Source organism: Lactuca sativa, chromosome 3, assembly GCF_002870075.4.
Source record: "Lactuca sativa cultivar Salinas chromosome 3, Lsat_Salinas_v11, whole genome shotgun sequence".
In the NCBI taxonomy this organism is placed as follows: domain Eukaryota; kingdom Viridiplantae; phylum Streptophyta; class Magnoliopsida; order Asterales; family Asteraceae; genus Lactuca; species Lactuca sativa.
In genome coordinates, this window is record NC_056625.2 from 171,607,811 (window position 1) to 171,634,169 (window position 26,359).

A 26,359-nucleotide genomic window follows, 5' to 3' on the forward strand; every position below is an offset into this window, starting at 1 on the left:
TGAAAGGGATGAGTATTTGGTGTCCTACGGTGCTTTTTTTGAGAAGAGGGATGAGTTTTTGGAACTAATTTTGCTTTTGGATTGCAAGAATGACAAAAAGAGCATTGACTAGGATTTGCCTTTGAATGATCTTTTATGCTTTGATTGAAAGATTTTTCTCTGTGAACATAGTTGGTATTTAAGGTTTGCCAAAATTCCATCGTTTCGTTGAGATTGTTCTGGTATCTTTGATTCCTTAATCGCTTTTTCTCAGAGGACTTGTGAATGTTCACTTGAGGTTTCGCTTTCATAGCATAAGTTTCGTCCTTCGCTGGATGAGGATTGGTTTCGTTTTTTGTCACACCTCGGCCGTCGGCGGAAACACCAGGTAGTGTAACGTCATTTTTCGTATCATAGTTATATAACATACACTGAACAATACTAAAGAAAATACATACCTTTATTGATGATTGAAAGTTACATTATTGTTTTCCTAGTATTTATTACATAATATCCGACTATGGCATACTTCTTAATAAACAGAAAGATAATAGTAAAACTTTTCCAGTTCGAATACATTCAAGCTTTCAAGTTCCTGAAAACACATGCATTTCAAAAATACGTCAACATAAAGTTGGTGAGTCCACAAGTTTTGACTCCATAAAATAATACATTTTCACACATTCAAAAGTATAGTTTTGAAAGTATCATTTTGACTCTCCAACATTTAGTATGTATATTAGGTATAATAGTATACTTATCAATTAACTATTATACCTAAACATTTCTTAATTTTAAGGTATAATTAGGGGAAAACTTATACTTAAAATTAATACTTGTATACGACAAGGTATAATGTTTCTAACAATTTGCTACCATGAGCATGTAACTGCTGCTATGACATAATACCTCTGATAGAACACACTCATGATTTACCATGAGAAACAAACACACTCATGATTTACCATGAGAAACAACACCGTACGCTTCATCGACGTCGGATTAATAACAAATAAAAGGATAGTTCATCACTTGCTTTTGGTTTACTGTAGCCAACAGTCACAAGTGGGGTGATCAACCCGTATACTAATTATACACGACTTCCCCGCTCACACGGGATTAACGGTTACAGTTCAGAGGATTTCCGCTAAGATCCCCATTCTTAGTTGATGAATACAATTACTCATATAGACTTTGACGGCTTCCTATAGCTCTAACAACAAAAGCATCTTCATGTCTAAAACACTAAGTTACTAGACTATGCTTTTAAACATTACTTCTAACTTCATAATATTTAGGCAGTATAATAGCTATATCTTGAAGTAAATCTAGGTTTTATCTTGACCTAAAACCAATAATAATAACATATAACGTTTCTAGTTTTATCTTGACATAAAACTATTAATAACAACATACTATATAACTTAACATTTAGAACTTTCGAATATAACTTCGGTATTATATCGCACACAACATTTATATATAGAATCCTAAGTATAACTCAAGATCTACGTTAGTAAATTAACATACTAATAAGTTAATAATAGTTGTATATATTCAAAATGTTATTTTTAGAACAATCATATCCCGGTTATCATAACTATATACTATCATATAGACATAATAATAACATATATATAATAACTAGCATGCGTTTTCCCCAAAAATATTAGAAAGTGGGGCTGTGAAACTCACCCGAGTAGCGTGATTTTATGTTATCTAAGCAAAACGGTCAGTGTGCGAGATCGTCGGGGCTCGGGATGCAAAATCGCCTCAGCAAAGGAGAGAAAGGGAAGACGTTTTGGTGTAAGAATGGCTGAAGTCGGAGCTTCTATTTATAGTAAGGTTTTTAGAAACTCACGCCGTGAGTGTCATAAGGCTGACGTCGTGAGTCTTGCATGATCACCCCGTAGGCTTGCCATTTGTGTCCCTAGCTTCGGAAGGTGGCCATGTGACTCCTCACGTCGTGAAAAAATCATTGTTCATGTCGTGAGTTTGGATTTAATCCCCTTGCAGCCTCGTCACACCTTCTAGATTCTGAAATGTGGCAAAATGACTCCTCACGTCGTGAATAAACCTTTGTTCACGTCTTGAGTTTAGTTAGCTTAGGGTTTTTGAAATCTGAATCTTCGGAAGGCCATAACTTTTGCATACGAACTCCGTTTTTTACGTTCTTTAGATGCACGCGTACGTATTTACGAGTACTACAACTCTCTTTTAGACTTAAATAGATAATTCTAAGTCTATTTTAAATTCCTCTTATTATAGAGATTTATAGTGTTCGATTTATCATAACTTCTTCATGCGAAGTCAGATTCAGACGTTCTCTATATTTTTGGAATCGTATGGATGTATAGTTTGATTTGTATCATAAGGAAAGTTCATATTTGTATTAGAATTTATCATGAAATACATAGTACATTTATCACATTACATGATTAGCATAATCACATGTGATTGTTATTGACCTTTTTTGGCTAGTGTTACATTTTTCGCTTCCTTGGTACCACTTGGGCTACCCTTCTTAAATACTAATCAATTATTCAATGGTTCTGCCACATATCGACTTTAACTCTCCAAGAGGTTCTTTCAGATAGACCATTCATTTCATCAACATCATCAATTGGTATGGATCAAAAGAATTCATCACAACCATCTTTGTTGTCTTCATTAATGATGGACATAAGTTCGACTGTTTGATTTTTGTCCAGTCCTCTAATGGCAAACACTTGAGTGGGAGCAGTTTGGACCTTAGGGAAAATAGTTGCTTTTGCTTTTAATGTTTTTGGATCATTTTGAGAAATACGAATGAATTAACCTGAATTTTCTAAAATGAGAACTTTCGCCTTTTCATTTTCTTTTTGAAGTAAGTGTGAACAATCAACCTCATCTTCGACAGATATTTCACTGATTTCATTGTCCTCATCGAATTCAGAAATATTTTCAATGTTTAATTTATTGTATGAACTCAATGTTGAGCTCAATGAATCAAATTTATGTACAGTCACGATTTTGATTTTTAATTTGTCATTTTCATGAAGTAATTGTCTCAATATGTCCCTGTGATCCTTGGACTTAATCTATGATTCAATTTTGTCAAGTCCATTTTTATAGGCCTCAGAGGTTTCATCTGATGAAACAATAGATTCACTTTGAAAACAATCAACATCAATTTCATCTTCCTTTAATTCCAAAAATGGCAAGATCATTTTATGAATTTGCTTACCAATTTCACAATCTAAATGGAATTGAGTGATATCAAAATAAAGCCTCTTAGCATTAAAACATAAAATGTTTATTTGTTTTAAAGGCTTCAAATTGTCTCGTTGTAAATAAATAGACTCATCCCTAGACCTAGAAATCTCGGAGTCAATCTTCTCAATCCATATTCTCCGTTCCTCATGTTTTGATGACACCCTGCTCATTTGATCAGTCATGGTAGTGTTTGATATGTGGGTTTGTTTCAAACTTTCAATTATACCTGAAGAGGTGAATTTTAAGTCATTTACGTCAGTTTCATAATTAGATACTAGAATTTTAAGAGATTCAAGAATAGAATGTACCTTATTGATAAGTTGATCACATTCGTTGATCTGTGTAAGAACTGGCTTGGCAACAAAGCAATTTACATCCCTTCGTTCATCCGCATTTCATTCTCCATCATCTGTTGTGTACCCTCGCATTTGTGACACGCCATTTATCACCATAAAGGATCTTCCACCCACATGCGACTCTCCTTCTTTTGCCACCAAGCTCTTTCCATGAGTGGTTTTTTTGACTTCTTCATCTTCTGAATTAGTGGAACATACTTCCACTCCACCAAAATTGTTTTCATCATTGTTTTTATGCACAACCAGAGCAGGAATAGCATTATTAGCTTTCTTTTTCCGCTCGATTTCCTCAAGATTGCGAAGATGATACACCTCATCATCCTCTCCCTCCTTCTTCTCGTTCAATCTCCATAGCATGCAATCTTTTGCTAAATGATTCTTATCGTGACTGTAGTTGCAATCATATCCTGAATCACCTGCCACCTTCTTCTCTTTCATATCTTCTTCACCTTTTCTGAACTATGGCTTCCCTGCCATGTTCGGTTTTTGGAAGGAAACTTTTTCTTTGCGAATCTCCTAGGTTTTGACACCATTAGAGCATACTTTTCACTTGTGAGTTCGTAGTCAGAAAGGTTAGAATCGGCATCATCCTCATCAGCTTGCTTTCCCTTTGCAACCAGAGACAACGAACCCATGCCTGACACAACTTTTGTTTCTTTAGTAACTTTCCTTTCGTGTGACTTCAAGATCCCTACCAGCTTTGCTAGGATATAGTTTTTGAACTGTTCTTCGGCTTTCATTGTCGATACCACTGCCATCCATTCTGACCTTAGTCCATTCATGAGTGTTACCTTCTGCTCGATGAATTTTCATCCAATCCCATGCTTCATCATTCGGCTTAAAAGATGATTGAAACGATTGAACGTTTGACTCAGGTTTTCATCGACCTTTTGTACAAACGCACCAAATTTAGACAACAAAAGAATTTGAGTTGAATGCTCTAAATCTGCATCTGTTGAGTAAAGCACTTTAAGCTCGTCCCATATGGCTTTTGTAGTATCACAAGTGCTAACAAGATGAAACGTATTAGCCTACAATGCAAATCTAGTGATTCTCATTGCTTTGATGTTGCTTTGTAGTTTATCTTTCTCGTCTTGAGGAACTTCTTTGACATCAAGAAGAAGTCGATTGAGGTCAGTCTCAGTTTTAATCTTTCTTCTTGTTCCAAAGTGAAAAAAATTGCCAACAGTAATAACTTGCCGGATCAAGTATCCATTATATTTCAAACCGAAAACGTAATCTTCAGAGTGAAGTGCCTACACTTCACAGTCTCTAGGAAAGAGAATGTGAATCATGGTTGTAGACCTAATGTTGCTAATGGAATTGATTTGAAAATCATCATGCGACATTTTCAAGAATATCTTTGGAACTTGTATATGAATCAGACGTGTAAAACTTAGGGTAATATTTGAATCACAATCACTGTGTCAAGAACACAGAGATGACGGCTTAAAAGGATCTAATATCAACGGAAACCCTAATAGCTTCTTTTAACAGAAGAGATACATATAGATTACACAGTCTCCTGCTCTGATACCAATTGTTAGGATAATAAATCCTTAAAGATCAATCAGATTTAATAGGTAAAACAAAGAAAACAATAGCAATCAAACTGATGTGGAATGATTAATAAGTCACGCCTCAGATGAACTCGACGACGAATTTCAACTATAAAGGCATGCTAGGGTTTACAAGAATATCTCTTTGAAAAATGTTAATGAACTATGGTGCATGCATGGACTATTAATACTCTAACCCTAATTGATGAAACAGGTTGGACAGGCCAAATACCGAATACAAAATGGAGTAACTAAATAAGCCCAATGATGCAATACATAACACCTTAAAGAAGAGATCCGACTTGGGGCACAACATATCAATATTTTTTGCTAATGATTGACTAATCATCTAAAGTAAGGAGTTATTTGGAAGTGCTTGATTTCCAGGGTATGTCGGGAAGTGGGGAACACGTTCTAGCACACCTAAAATTGAACTACTTAAATGGTTGAGTGTAGATCTCACTACTGAATTTAAGTGGACAAGAATATCGTTGGTTGTCGTCAGCTAAATGGTCCATTTAGGAATTTAATCTCAAATGTTTTGTCACATACAATCTGGCAAAAAATTGGCAAAATGGTCCTGTGTGCTTAAGTGGATCACAATACCGGTGGTTGACCAGATCTACTCATGAAGGTGTGTGCTGAAAACCAAAGTTAAGACTGTCTTAAAAGTTATGATCCCAAAATGTTTAAATTTTAATTTTGAAGTATGGTTAGTGTTATTTTTTTTAATTTCCATTTTTAATTTAATTTTATTTTAATTTTTCTGAAAATTAAATTTTGTTTGCATTTTAAATCTTAGTTTTTATTTCATTATTATTTTTTATAAGTCTTGAAAACATTCAAATATTTACAACAAATTGGAATATTTAAAAAAAAAAGGTTTGATTTTTGGGGTGAGGCCCACCGGGTTTAGCCTTATTGGCCAAAAACCCTAACTAGGGTATAAAAGGAGGGATTTCGACCTCTGCCCTTCACTTTTTATGCCTTCACCGAAATCGCTTTTTCTTTCTCTCTCTTGTTCATTCACGTTTGCTGCTCAAATCCATTTACTCGATTCGTCATCTTTTATGTGTTTAATCAAAAATTGTTCACTGAATCATCATCATAAGTGGATTGTGAGTTTTGTACAACTGATTTGGTTGAAATTTTTGCAGGTTTTAGGTGATGATTGTCGATTTTGACGGAAGTTTTACGTCGATTCGTGTGACAACCGTCAAAATTCGATTTGGTTCTAGATTTGAATAAAATTAGTTACACATATAGGCACGACACACACTAGACATAGTAAGTAGAATCTAATTATAACCTACTAGCAAATTGGAAACAATTAGAAATAATGGATAATGTACTTAGATTTCAGATTGATATGTGAATTCTACAACTACTTAACTGTAGTGATTATCCATATTCAGGTCACTCTATGACTCGAACACCTTTTCATGAATCATATACACACATCATTCACTTGACCTAGTAGTAGAAATTAGGTCTGAATCTTGTAGGAACTTTATTCAAAGTTGCACTAGGACTAGTATACTTATTTTTCAACTTTACTTGAATCTCGGAATCACTACATAGAAATACCAGTAAGCCGACAAAAACAAATCCCCAATATATTCATAACTATAAAAAGAGTTATAATATTATAAAATGATTTGAAGTCTCAAAAATTCAATTTCTTTTGGTATCCAAAGATTTATTAAACTCCAAAACCCTAAAAGCCTCAAAAACTCATATTTATAAACTTTAACCTTAAAAATTCTATAAAACTAATTATGAACCTTATAATATTATCTTATAGTAATTAAAATTTTGAAAATGCATTCAAGGAAAATAAAATTCAATGCATTAACATTTACGCTTAATTTATAAGTCAAAAATCAAGGTTTTGTGAATAATATCTAGGTTAAGGTGCATATATTATAAAAAATTCGTAATTTTATGAAAGATATGAGCTTTATAAAAATAGAATAGAGGTAAACCCACTCTCATCCCCTAAACTTCATTCTCTCCCTCCTCATATCTCTCTCTCTCTCTCTCTCTCTCACTCTCATTCTCCAACATACACACATCTCTCTTCTTTCTCTCTTGAGAAAACTCTCTCTACCTTCTCTCGAACTTTTTCTCAAAAACCCACAACCATAGCCTCTTAACCACGAAATTATGGAGATTCATAAGGATTTTTTAAGCCACAAATAAATTTAAGGTAAAGAACATACATCTCTTGAAGATCCATAACAATATTTACAATTTTTTTAGCATTTTTCTCTTCAGTCTTGATGTTCTATGGCATTCTTTTTGCTTGTAAACAATATTTGATATGAATGCTTGCAGATTCTCACCAAAACATGTTGCATGTATTAGACATGGTGAAAATCTATGATCAAAACTATGTTAATATAATGATGTAAGTCATGCATGTGCATTTTACTTCAAAAACCGACTTTTACTTCTTCATATTCTTTAAACTTGTTTTCTTTTTGTTAAAATGGTTTTTAGAAAATCATGGATGTGTTTAAACACCATGCATGTATGTTAAACAAGGTTGCATGTTCATGATCTTAGTGAAAAAATCGATTTTAAGGATTAAAACATCAAACTCAAGTTAAGAGTTTTTGAGAAGCAAAATTTTGTTCATACATGCATGTATGCATTTTGATAAGTTTTTATCTTTTAATCTCCGGAAACATGAATAGAATATAAGTTTATCATGATTTCATATAATATTTCAAAAGATTTACTCAAAGTAATGATTAAAACTCACTTTTCTAACCAATCATCATGCATGTAATCTGCCATATTTCTTTGCCTGACTTTAAACTTTCATATCTCATTCATTTGTTAACCAAAATTGGAGATTATATTTGTGAAACATAATATTGTGAGTTAGCTTTCAAACCCATCATGTATTAAGAGGGACAAAAAGATCTTGATTCCAAAGCCTTTAGAACATGTTGCAAAAATTCTCAAAGTAACATCAATAATCTTTACCAAAATCACAAGAACCTAGTTTTCTCTATAATTTATTGAGCCTTTAGACATGTTTTTCGATATCAAAAATAAGAAAACGATTTTCATTGTTATTAAATTGCAGGAAGATGCTTTCTTGAAATTTTCAGCTCAATATATATTTTCTTTATTTTTTCATGAAAATAATATGAAAATACAGTATTAAGCCTTATAAAATATTTACACTAGTAAATAAATTCTGGAAAATTCATGAATGACTTATATTGTAAAATAACATCCCCCATGAAATTTGAGAAATTTTTATTACTATTTACTATTAGTTTTTATTTTATAGTTATTAAGCACAAATAAATAACAAAAGTTGGGTTCCAAGTTATAAAAGTCATATTTATTATTTTTTGAAGCTTCTATATATTATATAATCTTTATAGAAAAATTTAATGTATATTAAAGGAATTGAATAAGTAAAAAATAGTTAAACTTATCCAAAATTCACAAAATTATTACCAGGCAATCACTTATTACATTATAATGATAATTAAAAAATTTGGTGATATATCTTAACGGTTTACTATTTATTTCTATTTTCTTGGTATTAAACACACTTAAATTCTAAAAATAGGGAATTTCTAGTCAAAAATGACTTTTAATAATTTTCCTAGATTATGTACACAGTGTATGAAGTTTATAAAAAGTTTGGTAATTTTCCTGAACTATTTACTAATTATTCAAGAATTAATGCTTATTTAAGTGAATAAAACAAAGAAAATATCTAAAATGTTTGGAAACAAACTTTTATAGTTTTCCCAGCTTTTATATATGTAATAAGAATAGTACAAAAAGTTTGGAGAATTTTTTAAACTGTTTTATATTTATCTCTATTTTTGTAGAATAAATACACAAAAATTAGAAAAATCATGTTAAACTATTTCAAAATACATTTTATTATTTTTACCAGATTATGTAATCTGTAAAACAGTTATGCAAAATTATAAGAATTTTTCATGATAATTTACTATTTTTCCATGATTTTAAGATTATTGAAGGAAATAAAATGGTGAAAAATAGTTAGACAAATCAAAAATTCAATAAAATTTATCTTAACATCTTTGACATCATTTGAAACTGAAATAAAAAGTTTGGGAAATTTAGAACTAAATTGATTCAATTTTTGAATATTTAATCATTAGAACACCTCTTAAAATGTTAAATATTAACATTTCAATAATGGGATTTTTCCACTTAAATTGTTATATCACAATTGATTCATAGAAATCTAAATTTCACAGGAAAAATGTTTTTAACTTATCAATATTAAATTTTGACACAATATTGGCATAATTCTATTGTAGTAGTAAGTATACTAGTATTAGATTTCGATTGGAGACTCATTATATTGTAACATCATGTAGGAATCGAGAGTGGTACAAGTGAAACTTAGTTCAAGGCATCATTTGCATCATCTAAAAGCATTATGAGTATTCACGACTCCCCCTATTTTCGGTTTTTATATTTTGGGGTGGAGAAGCATGTCCGAAAAACTATTTATTGTTCGTTGTATTTTAATTGAGTTGTACGAAACTTGATTGCTATATTGTGCTATGTATGTTTCTGTAACTTCGAACATAAGGCCTTATTGTCTTAAGTCCTATCCCTTACACTTTACTCCAACCATTAACTCTTTGAGCCAATGGTCATTATGGATAGCGCTATTAGGAATTGACAACTCCTCACTCGCCTGATTGCTTGAGTGCATGATACCGTATTCATTTATAGAACGGTAATCATAGATTTTGATAGGGCATCAGTCAAAGGCTTAGTTGTGAACTCATTGTTTGCTCATATACATACGAAACTAGCTTACTTATTATAGGAATGAACTCTTATTATTGGAGAGTTATTTACTTGTCTTAGCTACGAACTTGGTTGCTCATTATAGCAATGAAACTTGTTTACTCATTTTAGTAGCGAACTTTATTTCCTATGACAATATGAACGTTGCATCTCATTTGGGCAACATATTTTATCTCTCATGATGACAACGAATTTTGTTTATGCAAACTTATTACTCATTTTTGCAATATATTTCTATTTATGGAAACTTTATTACTCGCTTTAGCAACGAACTTCTATTCATGAAAACTTATTTACTTATTTTTGCAAATGAACATTTGTTTATGGAAACTTTTATCAATATTTTGATTATCATTATTTCAAACTATATTATGTTATAAACTTGTGAGTACTCACCAACTATTTTTCTAGTTGACGCTCGTTTTGCATGCTTTTTCAGGAATCATTGAGTAAGTGGCATTTAGGGACACTTCACTTTTAGGAGCATTCACATGTGTTGTATTTCAATTTACGTTGTAATTTCATTTAAAAATTTGTTCAAACTCATTGTAAATTTGTAATGACTTTTAATACTATGGTTGGTTTTGTCTTTTAACTTTTGCTATGAAACCCTTTGTACTACCATGCCTCGTATTTCCGGTTTAGTGGGGTATAACAGAAAAGGTATAAGAGTCAAAGGTTACATAGAATACCGGTTTACCTTTGGAGAGCCTGTAACAACGTGAATTTTCAAACAATTTTTTTTTCTCATTTTAAAAACATAATATAACTCATTTCATAATTCTCAAAATCACATACGTCTCAAATGTCAACAAATAAAACACAAATCCCATAATCATAAAAATAATCTCTCGCCAGTGTGTACAATCATTCCGGTGCCTTGCCACCATCCTCGAAACTACCTGAAACACATAACACATAACACGGTAAGCATGAAGCTTAGTGATTTCCCCAAAATACCACATACAACACATTTTCCACTCGAGGCTATAACTTTGTAGGACCCTCCAGTCGATTTGTCTCAGTGGGAACCTACGGTTCCACAACTCAGCAACTAAATATAATACACACTAAGCATATCACAGAACAAATAATAGGATATCTCAATACACATCACATACACATACGACCCTCTGGTCAAACATAAATTTCCATTCAAGGTAAGTATAGTGAGAAGACTCACCTCGTAAGCTAGTGAATGATAATCTCGTACTCGGGATCTCAAACTCTACCCTCCAGTCTAGCCTCCGCCTAAATAATAATAATTATCCCTAATTAATATTGGCTCTCAAGAGCTATACTAACCCTTCTACAACTCACAGAAGGGTAAAAGGCCATTTTACCCCTCCATATGCTAAATAGTCGTCAATCTTGACAAAACCCTAAAAGTCAACATGTAACAACGGAAATTTTAAAACAAAATTTTCATTTCTAAAAATGTATTTTCATCCAAAACAAGGCATAAATATCCAACGTATCATGTCATAATACAATCATATAAATCCCAAGATCATAAATCATCCATCAGTGTGTACAGATCACGCTGGCGCCTTCCCACGGTCCTCGCTAGTACCTGAAACACACACACAACAACTGTAAGCATAAATGCTTAGTGAGTTCCCCAAAATACAACTTATGCACAAACGCCTTTCCAGGCCATGACCTTCCGGTCCCTATGTCTCAGGGGACTTCCGTCCCTGCTGGGTAAACCTTCCGGTCCTACCCAAGCCAACCTTACGGTCCACATTACAACGCCTTCCGGCCCATAACATATTCGCCTTCCGGCCCATAACATAATGCCTTCCGGCCCATATCAAGCATATTATACTCAGCGCATATAACAATTAACTTTTCACACATAGCACATACGTATCATACCATATCCGACCTTCCGGTCACACAGTCAAAACCCTTCCGGGTATAATATAGTGAGAAGACTCACCTCGTGAATATCGATAGCTAGAAAATCCTGGAATCACACGTGCTCGATCCTCCGAGGTACAATCTCCCTATATCACCATACGTCCCTTATTAACATTTGAAGAGATTAAAAACCTTTAATTAATGAAGATCGATTAGATCTTGAACAAGTATATGAATATAAAACAGTAAGAACGCAATAATAAGAACAAGACAAGATTGAATCAAACGAGTCGAATGATTAAACAAAATCCTCAGAAGAGCTCGATTAAGAACATCAACTGTAGAGGATTGGTAGGTTACAAGAACGATTAAAGAAACCTGTTATGCTCTAGATAAATCGCTATTTCGTTAATCTCTAAAATCGTTAACCTAATATGCATGCAAGCATATACTTATATATAATACATAAAAGGCTCACGGTTGGACAGGCCCAAACCGGAGTGTACATAGCTAAACTATCGAGCCCAAAAGACGCAACATCAAAATAAACTTCAGCCCAACAATCTCCCCCTTTGCGTCAATTTGGAGCGAGACCTTCACTTGTTACTTGGGCCGGCAGCTGAAGCACGTACCTTCTTCTTCACGGTGTTAAACAGACATTTGGTGATGGAGAGGATGGTCTGTCTAAACCGCATGTACCACTGGATCATATCATTGAAGTACTTGATGTCATCAGCTGAGTTCTCTTTACACCGTTTGATAATTGATAACACATGCTCTAAACAAGCTGTGGTGTAAAGGTGTTTGTCAGCTAAAGCAAAGAGACATTTCTGTCCTTCTGCTCTAGTGAACATAACCTAGTTGCGTCTCGGGTCAATCTTGCCCATTTGCATTTGGTTTAGATCACTGGCCGATCCCACAGGTGCTATCTTTGGTTTCTTTTTGAAAACTATGGCGACCTCCTGATCCATTAGGGCAACCTCCATGATGTAGCATGCTAACATCCTTTTGACATGGTCTATGATGGGACCATATTCGGCTTCATCAGTCAAAAGGATATTGTACAGGACAATCCAATCATGAGGATTTAGATTCGGTAGATCCGCCAAGGAGATAAGATGAGCAGTTCTTGCAGATCCTCGAATGAGCTTGAACTTAAAGTTTGTGAACCTCCCTACGGCATAAGGCTTCAGCACCCGAACGTTTACAATCTTCTGGGCACTCCAAGTAAGGTATTGAGGACGAGCAGCCTCCAGATAGAAGTCAATGAGCTCCCTGTCAAGCTCAGCGTTCGGATGAGGGACTTCGAAGATGTTAGAGAAGGCGTGGAAGATGAACGCCTTTCGAGTCAGCGGCATGTTAAACTGCGAGTCGACAGTATTGTTGCAGTCGAATGATATAACCGGCTCGAGCCATAGTATGCTAGGAGTTTCTATGGCCTCTTTGATCATTCTCTCCCGAGTCCATGCAGGGAAGAGAGTCTTTCGGCTCTCAAGGAGATCGTGGGCTTCCTTTTGCTTGCGTTCGGCTTCTTCAGCCTCTCGCGCAACACGACTGGCATCATCGTCAGCATTGCGACTGTTCTTTCGTTTTAACATGTCAGCAATGGTCTCCTTGTCTTCATCTTCATCTTCTTCCTCAGCTAAGTTTTTGCCTTTGTTCTTCACACCCGAACCCGAAGCATGACCAGTTGGAGGTGGTTCGGTTGTGTGAGTAGCTTTGGAGGAAGGAGGTGGTTTCGATCCAGTCTTCTCATCTCCCCCTTGTTTCGGAATGGACACGAAACTCGGTAGGCCTTCAATTCTGCTGAGAAGGTCCATGGCCGGAGAGAGCTTTTCAGCGAGGGTACGCCTCACCGAATGGTTAAGAATGGGATCGTGTGCTTCGAGGATGTTGGATAATGCTGCGTGGACATCCGAAACACACGTTTTGATCACCTCCCGTTCGGATCGAAGAGCTTCCAGTTGTTCTTGTGAGTTGGATAGTTGCGTGCTCTTGACCTTTAGGGCGGTTGTTTTACTCGCCAGAACGTCCATCAAAGAATTCTCAGCTGCAAGATCCTCTTGTAGCTTAGCAAGGCGGGCATCGATGGAGGCACGAAGTGCCGAGTTGTCGTCGCTTATGGTTTGGTGTAGGATAGCGAACGAAGTCAACTCCGTTGAGACGAACTTGGCCAATTGCTGAACAATCGGTTCCAAAGTTGTCTTGGTGGCGTCGGCGCTTTCCTGCAAGGAGTTCAGCAGGACAGAAGCGTCGGAGAATAGTTTATCGACTTTTTCGGTCGCTGCCTCACAGGCTCTGGTGGAGGCATCAATCGCAGCAGTTGCTGAGGCCACCGAATCATGTTGAGCCCTGGAGAAGGCATCAACAATTTTCTGAAGGACAGCTTCAGAAAGAGAGGACTGCTGGTTGGAAGAGGAGGCGAGAAGTAGGTCAACCTTCTCATTGAGCTCTTTGAGATGCTTCTTTGTCACTGGAGCATCATCCTCCTCATCACTCTGAACTTGAAACGGACTATAGTAGACCGAATCGAAGTTCATGTGTTCACCACCTAGGAATGGGTTTTCACCATCAGAGGCATTTTCTGGAGATGGAGGGGGTGGTGAAGCTGGGGGTGTTGTGGGTTTTGTAGGTTCAGGTTGAGTGGGTGTGGGATTAGTTTCGGGTGGTGGTTGAGTATGGGTAGGTTCGGTTGTATGGGTTTCAGTTTGTGGTGGTTCGGTTACTGGAGGGGTTTCGGTAACTGGTGGTGTTTCGGTTGCGGTTGTGAAAATGGGTGGTGGTATAGGGAAAGATGTTGATGGAATAGTGGTGTTGGGGATTATGGTCGGAATGGAAGTAGGAATGGTTGGAGGAGGGGAAGGAACGGGGGAATGATGAAGTTCCATTTCTGGGGTAGGGGACTGAGGTGGTGTGTTGCCTCGTGGAGGAGATTCGTCTCCTTGAGAACCTTCAGAATCTGAACTCCCTCCCTCAGAATCGCTTGAAGAAGAGGGAATAACAAGCTTGCGCTTCGGTTGTGTCTTCCTCCTCTTCGGCTGTGGGGACTGAGCAGCCTTTGTTTGTTTCCTCTTTTTAGGAGAAGGACCCTTAGGAGCTTTGGCCGCTTGCTTCCCTTTTTCACCCTTTTTGCCCCTGTTCGTCGGTTTGTCAGCATCATGGATAGACTTTAGCATATCCGGTGTCAGTTCCCTAGGACCAGTTGGCCTATACTCCTTGATCGTCCGAATCAATTTGCTGTCAGAGGGCACGTCTGCATACATTGTCTCCGGGATGGAGCCAATGAAAGAAAATTTCGATGCATCTGAGATGATGATCTTCTTGGTATGAAACATACCAACAGAAGACATCGATGCACCGGCAGCAGTTGGGATTTCAAACTTGTCCATCGCCCATTTTGTAATCAAGATCCAGAACCGGGCCAACGACACCTCAGAGTGTCGGGATGATGAAGAGAGGCTCTGGATGAGCTGTTGCCATAGGACCAACCCATAGTCCAGGTTAATCCCGTTGTAGACCCCGTACATTATTGACAGGAAGAGACGACTTGCACCGTCGGATCCTGAGCTCCTTTCCGACAAGCCCTTGAAAAGGACTGTAAATAGGCCATTCCACTGTGGCGGCAGGCAAGACTTTTTAAACTTAGCGACAGAGGTGAGAACCTCTGTGTATCCCATGTTGTAAAACATGTTATACAGAAATCCAACCGGAATCGTTTCCGGGTTTATTCTCGATGGGTCAATAGCAAACCCAAGCATGGTGCAGAAACGTGTGCGAGAAACGGAAGTCTTGTGTTCTGCAATTTCGAAGAACACCCGGTCGACTGCCTTGTCGTAATAAGCAGTCGCGTAAACCTGCGATAGGGCCACCATTGGCACAGATTCAATTCTTGAGAGAGCTGGAGCAAGTTGGGAGTACTTCAAGCATTCTATGACCGGCGACATGTAGGAGTCGTACGCCAGTGGGTTAAGATCAATAACTAGACATTGTTGTGGGCGGACGGGGAGGATTTGTGAAGTAGCATGGACAGAAGAAGATTCAGCCATTGTTGAAGGTTTGGAGAAGATGATGAACAGGAGAGCTGTTTGGGAGTATTTGTTCTTTGGAAATTTCGGAGGCAGTAAAGAGGTAAAAGGTATGATAGACGACCTTTTATAGGGGGTGATAGGAGAGAGGAAAATCGTTTCACATCTTCTATGGAAATACGAAAAGGTTTCCTCTGTGACAGATGGATGACAGTTGAGGCGTGCGATGATCACATAGGAGAGAGAGTGTCAGATTCCTAGGATCACGCCGCCCAACAAGCGCCGTTTCAGAGAGAAAATCGTTCCAATTCCTCACGCGCCTTTAATTGCCAGAATGATGACGCTTGGATGTCGCACATGCGTCCACAATGTCAGTAAAAGCAGGGCCATTTCAAATTCACACGCGCCCCTTTTTACCGTCATTTGCATTTTAATCCCTTTAACTCCCGCCGAGTCAGCAACCTTTCGTCTTAACCTGTTAAACGACATCTTTTTGAATTAAACGCCCACGTGGATTGTTTTTGACCACAACTCCATAATGAACCACCAAGTAATAATACATCCTGTAAATAATTAGTAACGGAATTTTCGAAAATCAAGGATTTTTGTGCAAAGAGTGTAAAAGAAAAAGAAATAAAGCAACTCTTTTAGGGATTTTCTGTGATGTCAAAAATGACACGAAACTGATGATCCCGGGCACAAATCTCTTCCTTCAAGGTCAAGAGAAACCTTAAAGTGTTAATGTGGATTCCCGTTGAATTAAGATCAAACACTTATTAATAAATGTTGAAAGGCTTCTTTTAATTAGGCTAAATAAGGGTGGCTTTCGCTTTGATTCAGCTATTCTAATCTTGAAATAAGAAAGAAAGTGAACAAAGTACTTGTGAGACCGGTGTAGTCTGTTGAACAAGTAGGTAGGAATTTTTTATTTTAAAGTGGGTTGGATAAATATAAAATCTCAAAAAAAAAATAAAAATTGGATCCCAAGGGAAGAAATGTTATGGGGTTTAACAATTTCATAGGAATCACGCAAAAGAGAATTGAGATTTCATGAGGGTACATTCGTTAATTCTTTGGTGAAAGCTTGAGCAAATTAATTGTTCACCGTCAATTCTTTGGTGTTGAATTTTGGGTTTCACTCAGCTCGTAGTGACACGAAACTAAGATCACAAACATAGATGTTTTGTAACCATAAACCTCAGTGGTAATTTCTGAGAGTCTCAAGGGTTACGATTATGAACCAAATGTAATGGAGAAGTGTAATGGGGATGGTGTAAGAAAACATAGTACCTCTGCTGCGAAAATAAGGACCAAGCAGGAAACTCTTAACTCATGTGAGAAGAGAGTGAGGTAGCTCACGATTAGAATAAATGTGTTAGAAAAAGTTGAAAAACCGAACCCGAGCGTTCGGTTGGTCTCGGTTCCAGAAAATTTTGAAAAACCGAACCCGAGCGTTCGGTTGGTTTCGGTTCAGGAAAATTTTGAAAAACCGAACCCGAGCGTTCGGTTGGTTTCGGTTCAGGAAGAATTTGAAAAACCGAACCCGAACCTTCGGTTGGTTTCGGTTCAGGAAAATTTTGAAAAACCGAACCCGAACCTTCGGTTGGTTTCGGTTCAACAAAATTTTGGAAAACCGAACCCGAACCTTCGGTAGGTTTCGGTTTTGGAAAATTTTAAGATACCAAGGAGTTTAGACATGTAATTTGGAAAAACTTTTTACACAAAGAAAAACAATTTAGTACAAGAAATATACAACAGAGAAAAACTACCTTTGAAGTGATGAGCGAGTCAGATGGTTTAACCGAACCCGAACGTTCGGTTGGTTTCGCTTCTTATGTTTGAGGTGGAGAGGTAGTGTGAGGTACTGACTCTGATTCCATCATACCTAGCCCTTACAATATTTTGTTGAAAGATGCTTCAGGAAGAGCTTTGGTAAAGACATCAGCCAGTTGATCAGTGGTTCGTACGAAGTGAACTTCGACATTTCCATCTTCCACATGATCTTTGATGAAGTGATACCTCAGTGCTATGTGTTTGGTTTTAGAGTGTTGCACTGGGTTATGACAGATCCTAATTGCACTTTCAGAGTCACAATATAGTGGGATCTTCTTCATATTGAGTCCATAGTCTCGAAGTTGACTTTGGATCCAAATCACTTGTGATGTGCAGGATGCAGCTGCAATGTATTCCGCTTCGGCAGTAGACAACGACACACACGTTTGTTTCTTGGATTGCCAACTGACCAACTTCCCGTCAAGGAATTGACAGCCACCAGTTGTGCTTTTTCTGTCGAGTCCACATCCTCCAAGGTCAGCATCAGAATAGGCTTGAACGAAGAAGCCTGAGTTGGATGGATACCATAGACCTAAGGAGGCGGTTCGCTTAAGATAGCGTAAGATGTTCTTCACTGCCAGCATGTGAGGTTCGCGAGGGTTTGCCTGAAATCGAGCACAATAACACACAGAAAACATGATATCAGGCCTGCTAGCAGTAAGATACATTAGTGAGCCTATCATTTGACGATAGAGCGTGATGTCGACAGCCGGTTTGTCTAGAGATGGGGTAAGCTTTGTGTCGAATACCATTGGGACTTTGACTTTGGAGTCTCCCATCATGCCAAACTTTGCTAGAAGAGTCTTCGTGTAAGCTTCCTGATTGATAAAGATGCCTTCGGGTCCCTGTCTTATATTTAAACCAAGGAAAAAGTTAATAGGACCCATTGAGCTCATCTCAAACTTAGTCTCCATCAACTTTCTGAATTCAACTGTTAAGCTAGGATTCGTGGAGCCAAAGATGATGTCATCGACATAAATTTGAACTATCATAAGGTGGTTACCTTCCTTTTTGCAAAAGAAGGTTGGGTCAACCGAACCTTGTTTAAATTTAGACATCTTTAAAAATTTAGTTAGCGTTTCATACCAGGCCCTCGGAGCTTGTTTGAGTCTGTACACAGCTTTATCCAGAATATAGCAATGGTTTGGATACTTTTTGTTCACGAACCCAGGAGGTTGCTCCACATACACAGTTTCTTTGAGTTCTCCATTGAGAAAGGCACACTTGACGTCCATTTGGAAAACTTCAAAGTTTTTGTGAGCAGCATAAGCCAGAAATATTCTAACAGATTCTAGCCTAGCTACTGGAGCGAAAGTCTCTTCATAATCTATTCCTTCCTCCTGACAGTATCCCTTTACCACCAGACGAGCCTTGTTCCTTATTACATTACCTTCCTTGTCCATTTTGTTCCTGAAGACCCACTTGAGACCAACAACCGAAGCATCTGGTGGAGTTGGAATGAGGCGCCAGACTTTGTTCCTTTCAAATTCGTTCAGTTCGTCTTGCATTACTTGAACCCAATCAGAGTGATCGAGGGAAGTGTTAACTGTCTTCGGTTCAACTTTTGATACGAATGAGTTAAACATACAAAACTCAACCTTTGAAAATAAGGATGTCTGTTTGGCCTTCAGTTGTGATCGGGTCAGAACCTTTTCAGATACATCACCAACTACTTGAGAGATAGGATGATCTCTGGTCCATTTTGTAAGAGGAGGGTAATTCGGATCAAAGGTTGGATCTAGTTCAGCATTGATCATTTCTTCTGGTTCAGATTGGCTATCGTAAGCAAGCGTCATATCATTGTGCTCCCCCTCAATTGATGAGCTTTGAGTAACTTGAGGTTCAGGGGTTTCTTGTGGTGCTGGACTTTCAGGCGTTGAAGCACCTTCGGTTGGAGAGACACCTTCGGTTAGTGAAGGGCCTTCGGTTGAAGTTGTAGAACTTGGCTCCCCCTGGACTTGTGAGCTTGATTCCCCCTCGTCATGAGAACTTGGCTCCCCCTCGACATGAGAACTAGGCTCCCCCTCGACTGAAGCATTGTTGGATGGAGAGTCATCAGTGGGCGATTCTCCTTCATGCATTCTTCTTGCAGCATCTTCGACAATTCGCTTCATATGATCAACTTTGTTGTCAGCTGCATCTGCTTCTGAGAGAGAAGCTTTTTCCGGTTCGTCATAGAGTTCCAGAAATTTCTCGTATAAATTGGCGATAGAGACTGTGACTTGGCCAGTTTGAGGAAAGATTTCCCCAGCGGTGTCTTCTTTGGCCTATAGCTTTTTGACATAGCTATCGTCAAAGGTCACATAATATGTCTCTTCAATCCTTCTCGAACGCTTGTTTAGGACGCTGTACGCCTTGGATGTGAGCGAGTAACCCAGAAAAATTCCCTCGTCGGCTTTGACATCAAACTTGTTGCGATGTTCTTTAGAGTTAAAGATGAAACACCTTGAGCCGAACACATGGAAAAATTTCACATTGGGCTTTCTGTTGTTTAGTATCTCATATGGTGTGAGCGTGAATCGCTTGTTGAGATATGACCTGTTCTGTGTAAAACAAGCAGCAGAAATAGCGTCAGCCCAAAAATAAATAGGTAAGGAAGCGAAACTTAGCATAGTTCGGGCAGCTTCACACAAAGATCGGTTTCGTCTTTCGACTATTCCGTTCTGTTGTGGTGTGTAGGGAGCTGAGAAATTGTGACTAATTCCCTTTTCTGCAAGAAACTCTTCAAACTGCTTATTCTTGAATTCAAGACCATTGTCGCTCCTGATGTTGCGAACAACCTTCTTGAGCTGTACTTCAATTTGCTTGATAAACACTTTTAGCTTTTGAGTCGCTTCAGATTTGAGCTTTAGAAAGAACACCCATGTAAATCGTGAAAAGTCATCAACAATAACAAGAATATACTTGCTACCACCGATGCTTTCGATTGATGAAGGACCACACAAATCGATATGAAGTAATTCGAGTGGTTCAACAACTTTTGTGTTGATTACAGATGGGTGACTTTGACGACTCTGCTTCCCCATTTCGCATGCAGCACACAAATGCTCTCTGTCGAACTTGAGCAATGGAAGACCCCTAACATGACCTCCAGTGACAAGTCGGTTGATATCTTTAAAGTTGAGATGAGAGAGTCTTCGGTGCCATAACCAACTTTCGTCGGATTGAGCTTTTGATAACAGGCATATGGTTGGGTTTCCTTTGATGGGTTTCATGTTTAGAGGAAACATTTCACCCTTTCGCTCTGACTTGAGAATCACTTTCTTTGTCTTTTTCTCAATAATTTCAGAACCTTCATCATCGAATGAGACTTTTAGACCTGTACCTCCAACAAGCTGAGATACACTGATGAGGTTGTGCTGGAGTCCTTCCACGTAAGCTACCTTCCTTATAGTAAAGTTACCATTTGTTATCATCCTGTATCCCTTTATGGTGCCGAAAGAATTATTTCCAAACTTGACGTTGCCACCATTTGCAAGAGATCTGTATTCCCTGAGCTCCTCTTTCCTCCCTGTCATGTGACGTGAGCAGCCACTATCGATGTACCATTCTTCGTCGAACTGCTCGTTACTTATAACCTGCAAAAATTAAGCAGATTTAGGAACCCAAAGTTTCTTGGGTCCTCGTGAGCTTTTCATGGGAACAGGAACAGTAAGAGAGATGTCAACTAGATATGTTCATTTTATGAGAGTTGTTTCATCTTTCTTTTTAATGGTAAACACTTTTATCTTATTAGGATTGGATGTGTTCGGTTTGGACTCTGGTTTAGATTCATTGACCTTCTGTTTGCCCTTTTGTTCAGCGGATGGATAAGATTTTTGAGAATGAACAGAATTAGCTTTAGAGCAAGATGGAGATGAATTAGTGGAAGTAGAAGAATTAGAAGAAGTAGAAGAAGTTGGTTCAGTAGAGGAATTGGAAGTAGTGGAAGAAGTGGGTTTAGATAGAGAGAAGTTCTTGGCTACAGACTCTAGGTGATCCTTTTGCTTTTGATCATTTGAAGGACAGACCTTAGAGTTTTGATCTCTTTTAACTTCAGAACTGAACCTTTGCTTTCGGTTGAAATCATCTTGTGAACCGAACCTTGGCTATCGGTTGAAGTCTTTCTCAGAACCGAACGTTTGCTTTCGGTTGGTGTTTTCTTGTGAACCGAACCTTGGCTTTCGGTTATTGTGACTCTCAGGCTTTCTAACATGATTGTTTTCATACTTCATATTCTTATCTTGATGTGAGAAGTATGCATTCTGGGATTGCCAGAATTGTCTCCTTTCAGAGAGATTCTTCCTATATCTTTGGTTCCTTTCTCTCTTCTTATTCCTCATCTGCTTTGGTTGATGATGAACATTAGCTTTCGTTTTCGGTTTCTCCTTGGCTGGTTCCTTTTGAACTGAAGGAATTTTACTTTGAGCCGAGGGAGCAGAGGGAGTGTCTGAAGGAGTTCCATTTTGAGATAAGGGAGTAGAGGGAGCGTCTTCTTTTGTCGAACTTTCATCCTCCTGAGGAATGTCTTTCGTACCACTGGTGCTAGGCTCATTGAAGTTATCCAGCTTATTCAAGGGTTCAGGTATGTATCTTCCTTTACTCATCCAGGAGGTTCTTTCAGATAAGCCAACGGTTTCATTTGCATTATCTATTGGAGCTTCCCAGAAGTACTCATCACAGCCATCAGCATTGTCTTCGTTTACAATAGCTGTGAGTTCAGCTGTTTGATGTTCGGTTACTCCAGTCACCTTGTATACTTGATTCGGAGTGGTCCTGACCTTTTGATACACAAGTGCTTTCTCTGCTAATTTCGGGGACTTTTGTTGGGACAATCGAGCGAACTCCACAGAATTTTCAGAAATAAGATTTTTGTGGTTTTCAGGTTCGCTTTTAACAAATTCTGAGCAGTCAACCGTGTCCTCTACAGAAATTTCACTCATGTTGTCGTCCTCGTTAAGCTCAGATGCATTTTCAACATCAATTTTGTTTTCTGAGCTTACGTTGGCGTTTAAAGAGTCAAATTTTTGTATGGTTTCGGTTCTCAGTTTAAGTCTATCATTTTCATCCAAATGATTTTTGAGCATGTCCTTGTGGTCCTTGGATTTAATGAAGGACTCAATTTTGTCCAGTCCATACATGTAGGTCGGATTGATATCATCAGACGATATCACACTCTCACAATTGTAGGCTTCGGCATCGATTTCATCCTCCTTAAACTCTAGGAAGGGCAAAATCATACGATGGATCTTTTGGCCTATTTCACAGTCTAGGTGAAGCTGAGTAATATTAGAATACAAACGTTTTGCAATTAAACAAAAAACATTCCACTGTTTTAAAAATTTTAAATTATCTCTTTGCAAGTAAATGTTTTCGTCTTTAACTTTAACTAATTCAGACTCCTTGAACTCGATCCACATTCTCCGCTCCTCACTCTTCGACGCCACCCTGCTTAATTGATCAGTTAGGTTAGAATTGGTGACTCGATTTTGAGTTAAGCTAATATCTAGATGAGAAATTCTTGTATTAACGTTTTTTAGTTCTTTCTCATATGAGGATGGTGGTACTTTAGATGAAATAAAAACAGATTGTACCTTCTTTATCAGTTCATCGAGCTCATTGAACTGCTGGCTAAGTGGTTTGGCCGTAAAGCACATGTCCTCCTGCACCTTCGGTCCATCGCTTCCACCATCGGTGTTGTATCCCCTCATTTGAGATACGTCAGACACCATGAAGCATTTTCCTCCACTGCTCTCCTCCTTTGCCACATAAGCCTTTCCATGGGTAGGCTTCCTCACTTCATCGTCTTCTGAGTCGGTAGACCAAACTTCTGTGCTACCGAACTCGTCATCATTAACCGAACCCTGCACAATAAGAGCATTAATAGAAGGGTTAGCGGTAGACTTCTTCTTTCTCAACTCATCCAGTCTCTTCTGCAACACAACTTCCTCATCATTTCCATCATCCTTTTCAGCCATCTTCTTAAGAACACAGTCTTTAGCATAGTGGTTTTTCCCACCACAGTAGAAACAGCTTACTCCGGAGTCGCCATCCACCTTCGGTTCCTTCTTGGGCTCCTCAGCCTTCGGTTCATTGTTCACCTTTTCAGAGCTGAAACTCCCCTGCCAGTTTCGATTTTTGTTGCTGGGGAATCTCTTCTTTATGAACCTCTTAGGAGTGGACACCATCATGGCATAATCCTCAGACGTGAGGTCATATTCCTCCAAGTTGAGGTCTTCATCCTCCATCACAGCTTTACTTTTAGATAGGAGGGCCAACGAACCAAGACTCGAAACGACATTCTTCTCTTGCACCACAATCTTCTCTTGGGACTTTAGAATACCCACCAGTTTCGCCAAGGAGTATGATTTAAATTGCTCATGGGCTTTGACTGTAGAAACCACTGCTCTCCATTCAGACCTCAGTCCATTTAAGAAAGTAACCTTCTGCTCGATAAGCTTCCTTTCAATATCGTTTTTGATCATCTTGCTGAGAAGATGATTGAAGCGATCGAACGTCTGGGTCACTGATTCTTCGGCTCCTTGCCTGAATTCTCCAAACTCAGATAAGAGCAAGGTTTGGATAGAATGTTCAAGATCTTCGTCTGTAGAATACAGTTCGCAAAGTCTATCCCAAACTTCCTTCGCCGTTGTGCATGAGCTGACCAACCTAAAGGTGTCGGATTGAAGAGCGAATCTGATTAACCTTAACGCCTTGATATTGCACTGGAATTTGTCTTTCTCGTCTTGTGCAATATCCTTAACATCCTTCAGCAGATCATTGTACTCCTTTTGTGTCTTAATAATCCTGGACGTTGCAGAATGAGAAAACGGTCCATTAATGATGGCTTCCCATATGAGGTATCCATTATCCTCAGATCCGATCATGTAGTCTTCGAAGTGATGCGCCCATACTTCATAGTCATGGGTGTATAAGATTGGAATCTTTGTCGTCGAACCAATGCTGTTGGAAATATTAATTGGATTTGATTGCGTCTCGTCCATTATGATCGAAAAAACCTGTTCAAAGATCAGACTTGTAATAAAGTAGATTAGGGCAAAACAATAAATATCAAGATACGTCAATAATGAGATGACGGCTCAATAAATATCGATAATTGCGGAAAAACCCTAATGGAAATCTTTTTCACAGAAAAGATGTGTATTGATTACACAGCCTCCTGCTCTGATACCAATTGAAGAGATTAAAAACCTTTAATTAATGAAGATCGATTAGATCTTGAACAAGTATATTAATATAAAACAGTAAGAACGCAATAATAAGAACAAGACAAGATTGAATCAAACGAGTCGAATGATTAAACAAAATCCTCAGAAGAGCTTGATTAAGAACATCAACTGTAGAGGATTGGTAGGTTACAAGAACGATTAAAGAAACCTGTTATGCTCTAGATAAATCGCTATTTCGTTAATCTCTAAAATCGTTAACCTAATATGCATGCAAGCATATACTTATATATAATACATAAAAGGCTCACGGTTGGACAGGCCCAAACCGGAGTGTACATAGCTAAACTATCGAGCCCAAAAGACGCAACATCAAAATAAACTTCAGCCCAACAACATTTTTACCACTAAGGTTGACTACCCTTTATAAGTCAACACTAGTCAACTCTTGGTCAACGGTCAACTTTGACCGGACTCGGCGAGTGCACTAGGGCGACTCGGCGAGTCTAGACGTTTTCACCAATCTCTCTAGGATTCCCTTTTGACACGTCGAGTTCCCCCCTGACTCGACGAGTTCCACCTGGAAGAATCACGGGGCCACCCCGACTCAACTCGCCGAGTCTCAAGAACAACTCGGCGAGTCCCAGCTCAACTCAGACCACCTGTCAACCCTCCCTGACTCGCCCTGACTCACTGAGTCAACCTATGACTCGACTGGACCACTCATTGGGCGGTCTGAAGGCAATCTTCAAGCTACTCGCCGAGTCTGATCATCGGACATAGAAGAGGATCTGTTCCAACAATTCATAGATCTGGCCTTCCTAGACTGATTCATCACGTAAAGTCCTTATCTTGGTGTCCATAACACACCCCATGGCTCATAAATGGCATTTTGACCTAAGGCATATGGATTCCAATCCAAAACCTCCATTGATTCACAAAAAGCTTGGCCAAAGGGACACTCTGTACCTCCAAGGGTCCAGATCTATGGTCTAAATCGCTTAAGGGACCAAGGGAGCCCTAGATCTAGCCACAAAAGGGCTCAATAAGCCATAAATCAATGCAAACATCAACATAGAAGAGGATAGCTCGAAGATATTACCATAATAGCGATGCTCTGGACTCCAAACTCTCAGAAAGTGGCTCCTCTTGCTTTCCCTTAGCTGATCCTCCCTTCCCCTTGCAAGATGACACCTCCAAGATTAATAATGGCCTCCTACTTTGCTCCAAACGCTCACACTCGATTAGGGTTTCACTCAAGGGACTGGTGAGCACAAATGACGGCCATAAGGCCCTTTAAATAGGTCCCAAACCCGAGAAATTAGGGTTTCATTAAACAGCACGGACTCGCCGAGTCCATACCCTGGACTCGCCAAGTCCAGGCGCGAACCCGCGTCCAGAATTGCGATCCTACTCGGCGAGTCTGAGCTCCAACTCGCCGAGTCCCCTCACAAACATCAAAGATTGAAAACATAAAAGATACCTGGAAATCCGGG